This window comes from Chenopodium quinoa, unplaced genomic scaffold (genome assembly GCF_001683475.1).
Source record: "Chenopodium quinoa cultivar QQ74 unplaced genomic scaffold, ASM168347v1, whole genome shotgun sequence".
NCBI classification, from domain to species: Eukaryota; Viridiplantae; Streptophyta; class Magnoliopsida; order Caryophyllales; family Amaranthaceae; genus Chenopodium; species Chenopodium quinoa.
Window position 1 is genome coordinate 1,889,509 of NW_018743262.1, and position 6,415 is coordinate 1,895,923.

The window sequence follows — 6,415 nt, forward strand, 5'->3', positions numbered from 1 at the left end:
TAAGCCCAAATTCGAGTTATAACGAATAAGTTATTGCCAAAATATTAAGTAGAGCCCAAACCGAATCTAAGCTCACCTTACCTACGACCCAATGATCATGTGGAGGGTCCAAATTATTTAATCCCATTCCAAAACCAATAAGGATTAATTAGAAACTTCTATAAGTTTCTAAAAGATCTTAATTATCCTTTTAAAAAAGATAAGATTAAAGAGTTTGAAATTGAAAAAAACTCCTTTTTTTTTAAAGTCCTAATTTTATTCGAATTGAAAGACATTCAAAGATAGACAACTATTATTTTCGTAACTCAGTTTTTATCAAAACGTTTTATGGTTGTATAGCCCTTGAAATTATCTTTCCAATGATATATTATAATATCAATTCCGAGCTATAACGGAAAAGATAAGAATAAACTTTTAAACTTTATCCTAAACTGACACCGTCTCACTATTTTGGCTATATCTTTAATTCTATAATATTTTTGAATCTGATTTTAACTGGGTTAGAAAGTAAACTTCAAGAGATTTTCAAAGATATCTTATTTATCTTATTCCGATTTTTGGATCAAAATATATGATAAAAACAAAAACCGCAAAAACTGTTGTCTATCACATGAGTTTTATCCGATTCGAATTCTTATCTTTTCTTGATTCTTCGACTCCTCTTTTTTCCTTATAAATAGAGGTCATAACTTCCATTTTTCAATCATCAACAAGAATGATCATCAAATCATTCTCTTCTCCCTCTTTAGTCTAATATCAAGCCTTCTTATTCACTTAAAATACTTCCCCTAGGCACTCCAAGGAGTTCATACAAAACCCGAGGTTCCGTCCTTAAACCAAGGCATGAAAGGTATAAATAACTGAGGTTTTGGACCAAATCAAATCTATATTTATTTAATTTAATTTTCATTTGCTTTATATTTTTATTGAAGTTACTAACATTTTATTCATAATGTAGCAATTTAAAGGAACGCGCGGAATGTGAGTAATTAATTAATTTAATTACTCTTATTTTATTTTAATATTGCTAGCATCATGATTAGGTTATATTATATTTTATTTGACTAATTTATTATGGTTGAATTGCTTCCAATATTAATGTTTATTTTATTATATTTATTAATGACAACATTGCATGTTAAAGGGAATATATATTTGAAAATCACGCCTAATAAGATAATTTGGACGACTGGTTTAGGTTCCCTTTTAATCTTGTTGTTTAATCAAGTGATCACAAATATTATAGAATTATGTGTTCCATTAATATTAAACAAACTTAGCTTAATAGTTGTTTGGAGCAAATTGAATCTTTGTTTGCAAGCCTTTGAGATCGCAGGAATCACTTTTTACTATAAGAATCGAGTAGAGGCCAATACGGGCGATTGTGACTCCATGACTCACTTCGTACCATCATCCCCAACCCTCCTTTCGTGATTTTAAACCATATGGAGTTAGTAATCTCATGGATTATGAATGGGGTGTAACCTTCACGGGTCAATCGTTGTTGCCTTCGTTGTCCTTTATTCGTGGTTTCCTTTTATGATCCGTGAACGGTTTACAAGTTCCTTAAAAACTTGTTGGCGGCTCCCTACTTTCCTTGTCCCCAATCGTATTATGTCGATTCCTACTTCCTAAGAGTGCCAAGAATATTCACCACATGCTTTTAATGTAGGCCCACATCGAACGACACCTACAACAGCTTACACGCACGCACGCACATGGCAGCGTGCTGCTGCTGTGCTGCATCGCTTGTACAGCTGCTGCTTGCGGCCGTGCGCACACGCCACGCAATGGCTGCACGCATAGGGTATGGAATCCCCCTTGGCAACCACATGCGGGCTGCTATGCAGTCCGGCTAGCCAATGGCGTTCATGCCTTGTTTTGCGTGCCATTAGCCTCGGGATTTGATACCCACAATTTTGCAGGACTTTCAAAATTAATTATAAATTTATTTTAGAACTAATTTATGAGCAAAATTAAAATTTAAACAAGTCTAACTTAAATAAAAAATTTTAAAGTGCATGCAACCAAAATAATTCCCAAGAACCGTTCTTTAATTAAATAATAGGGCAAATCCTCATTATTAATTTAATTAATTTAAATTAACTTTGAGTTTTTGACAAAATAAGAGGAAATTGGAAAAAGAACATAAATTCAATAAAGATTCCAATTTTAATACTTGTGAATCCTTGAAAAATTATATCTTCCAATATGAAGATAAACAATTTTTTTATCACAAAGTTTCAAAATATATGATTCCAATCAACTAAAAAATGATTAAATCAATAAAGTTTAACAAAGATTCATGGAATTTAGTAATATAAAGTTTCATTCACTTAACAAAATTAAAGATTGAATCTTTAATCCTTGGAAGCCTCAAAGAACAACAATTTCACACTTAATGCAACTAGTTTGGAATTTTGTGAAAAATAAAACAAAGCATGCAAGCACAAATTACTACAAAGTAACCATGCCTAAAGAGGTTTAAAATTGCATATGAAATATGGATTGAACCAATTACATAACCACCATAAATATGCAATTAATTTTAAAGGTTAGAAAGAGTTAAAATTTTTCGTAAAAACGAAAAAACCCTCAAAAACAGCATTTCTAGTCGTTTTTTGGCTAAAAAACGCCTCCAGAACACAATCCCCCCCCCCCCAAATTCACTATTTTTGTATCGACATCTGGGTTCGGGGCTGAAGGTAGCTTAAATACGAGGTGAAAATAATTAATACGAGCTACTAATTTAATTAGCAACTTAAACCAGAAAAAATAAGCCATCAAAATCACCTTGAAAAATATTATGATTTTAAAAATAAACGAGCGTGGCTCCGATACCGTTGTTACGGTTTAGTAAGTCCAACTTACCGCGGAAACGACCCCGACCCAAAGAACCACTCGCAATTAATAAAACCATAAAGCATAACAAATAAACATAAAAGGATAAAATCGGAATTTACCTTTGAAGCGTGCTTCGCCCGACCAAAACCCGAGTGATTAAATGAGTTCTAAAGTTTTCACAATGGAATGCCTTTTTTTAACTCTCACTCAAGTGGGAGAATTTGATTTTTCCATTTTATTTTAAAGCTAAAATAAAATAAATAATAAAACTAGTAATAAATCAACAAGTGGCAAGCTCATGAGAGAGGTTATGTGAGGACCATTTGAAGGAGGGATGGACCAAACTTGTTCCCCACTCCCTCTCCAAAAACCGGCCAACTCCACCCTCAAGCTTCCTCTTACAATGCACCACGTGGAACCACACTTGGGCACCAAGGCAACCAAGGTGGGTTGCCAGCAGGCCCAGCACAAGCGTGCAGGCTTCTTGGTGTTACTAGCCTGCAACCCACCACGGCTTGTGCGGGATGCTCGTGCACTCGGCCAGTAAGCCACGCATCAAGGATGCGGGCTGCTGCTGAGTGACGATGCTCCTTGCGCGCGATGGCTAGCGATGCTATCAATGGTGCGCTGGCACGCACCAGCAAGCCTAGGTTTGGCTTGGTGCGCATGCTAGCCACCATGCTATACAAAATTCCCCTAGCACTCCGTTTGCTCGGGCATCCTGATGCTAGGGGTATTTTGTTCTTGTTGATTTATTATTTTTGTGTCTCGTCTTTTATTATTTTGACTCGACTTCCGACGCTCGGTTTCGACGCTCTAAGCTCGAATTTTTGACGTCTAAATAGTTAATACTCTGGCCACGAATAAATTTCTTCCATATTGATTCGTCGAGTCAGTTCTTATATTTGCTAGGTGTGACACCATTCCTTTCTATGGAACCTCTTCTTCATCAACATCATCAAAGCATAACGCGTTACCCTCAAGGCAACCATGGTCATCATGCAAAGGAATAAGGGAATGAAATAACAGTTAAGGTAGGTGGGTGATGGGTGTCATAAATGGCACCCATTTTATTAGCATTTAGGTTAATTTCATCCTCTTTTCATAGCTTTCTTGCTCAATAAATGCTTAGTTTTGTGCTTTGTTGCTTAGTTTGACCTTTCCTCTCTTATTTGCTCTATTTCCGTGGTTTTAGGTATTGTACGAGGTTCGGGTCTTGATATTGGTGATCTACTAAGGAGGAGAAAGCATTTGGAGCAAACTCATGGAATTTGGAAAGCTCAAGATGCAAGGAAGTGGAAATTCCAAGTCTTGGCTCTTGCGCTATCATGACGTGCTACCATTAAGAAGTGGTGTACCCACTAATCTAGAGCTTAAGCTACTGTCACTCCTGGTGTTCATTATCATCATAGTCGCGTGACCTTAACAGATGCACGAAGCCGCGAGAATTTCGAAGAAACCCACTGAAGCGCGGGCACGCAAAGCTCAGGTGCGGCTGCACAAAAAGGTGGCGCGGGCGCACCACCTCTTAACGCAGGCGCACTACTAGGTGGCGCGGGCGCACCTACCCCGGTGCGCGAGAGCGCCTCCTTGGGTATTTGTTGCTCGGTTTTTGGTGTTTTCGCTCCTCTATAAATATCATTGTGACCTGATTTTTTGGGCAAGTTTAGAATTAGTTTCATATTACATTTTGATCATATTCTTAGCTTAGTGGAGACCTTTTCTCTTTTGTTTTTGGGTTAGTATTAGGTGTAGATTTTAGAGAGAGAAAGTGAGGAATTTCAATGGTGATTGAGAGATTGAAGATTCAATGGTAACAATTGTATTGGAGATCTTCTCTATTATCATTAAGCATTTCTAAACTCAATCTCATTCATTTCTTTGTTTAATATTCATGTTTGTTTTAATTGTTTTGGATTTGTTTGTATCTTGATGTTTTATCTTTGATTAGAGTAATTGATCTTGATAGATTGTTGATTCTTGTTTTTTATAGTTATTTGTTGATTTGATGATGTTGTAAGAGTAGTTTGCTTGCTAGGGTGATGGTGAAGCGTATATGATGAGATGAATTAATGTAAATTGGGGATAATTATTGATGGAGTTGATGATATGATTAAATTGGTCGATTGATCATGTGCATGTGTGTAATTTATTGAAGAATGGCCAACTTTGATTGTCGCACTAGATTGCGTTGTAATTTCACATTGATACGAACAATTGATTTGTGGCTTGCATTTAATGACTGAGGTGTCTTGTGACGTTCCTAGCTAGAGTTTATCGTAGTTGACGCGAGTTAGATCTCTAGGAAAAAAGCTTGACATGCTCTTTTGGTTGCATGATTGGTTTTCCTCGCATCACTCGACTTAGTCAACTTCCTATCCCTAGCACTTTATTTGTTTGGTTTCTTCGTTTAAGTAGTTGTTAGTTTCACCTCTTTTCCTTCGTCTTCGACCTAGCTTAGGCACCCAAATTGAAAGCACTTAGACATTACCGTTCTTTTGGGTTCGACCTTGGACTTACCTCTATACTTGTATTTAGGTTCGTTAAGTGTTTATAAATTTTATTTGTCTTAGGGAGGATTAGTCCAATGACCTAGTTCACCCCACGTCAAAACAGCGTCATTTTCCTGGGAACGGTGTCTATGTTTGAGTGTTTTTGATTTCCTGGGGTGTTGGTGTTTATGTTTTGTGTTTACATGGTTTTGGTGTAAAGAAAGGGCCCGTTCTTTTCTTCACTATTAGGAAAACCACCGATTTTAAAATTTTAGCCTACCTTCACCCTTTATGCCCTTATGTTGCAACCTTTGGGAAAGCCCTTTTGACCTATAAGTTGAGTCAGTATTCGGGGGAGGGAATCATGGGTCATTTCCTAAGGAGAGGGAATGCATAGTAAATAACTCGAGTAGCCTAAAATAATTTCTTTTCCGGCTCCTTCGCAGAACTATTGAGATGCTCACTAACGGATATTTTAGACTAGTAGGGAGAACGCGTTATGATAGTTTTGGATGAAAATGGATTGTGAAAGCTAGTTCCTATGCTTACCATATTTATGTTTCAATCAACCTTTGATATCTTATAACGTGCACTCCCTTATTTGTTTTGAAAGATTTGCATTCAATTAAGCTTGTACATTTGGAAAAATCCTTGCCTTTAGTGAAAGCTAGTTCCTATGCTTACCATATTTATGTTTCAATGAACATGTGTTTGCTTTGCTTTTCTCTTACATTCTTTTCATGCTTTTCCTTGTTTTTGTTATTATGAGAGTTATGGGTTAAACTCTTAGGATACCCTTACAAGAGCATCACTCGTCCTCTAGGGCGATCTAGGGGTTTAAATGGCTTGTCTTTAGTTGCTAAAATTGACCGTGGTTCCTACGAAAGTCAGTTAGTGTATATTCTTGTCTCTTCTCCTCTTTGGCTTGTTTGAATAATCTCGTCATTTTCACTCCCTTGGTTACGTTTTCCTCGAGGACAAGTAAAAGATAAGCTTGGGGGCATTTCATGGGTGTCATAAATGGCACCCATTTAATGAGCATTTAGGTTGATTTCATCCTCTTTTCGTAGCTTTCTTAC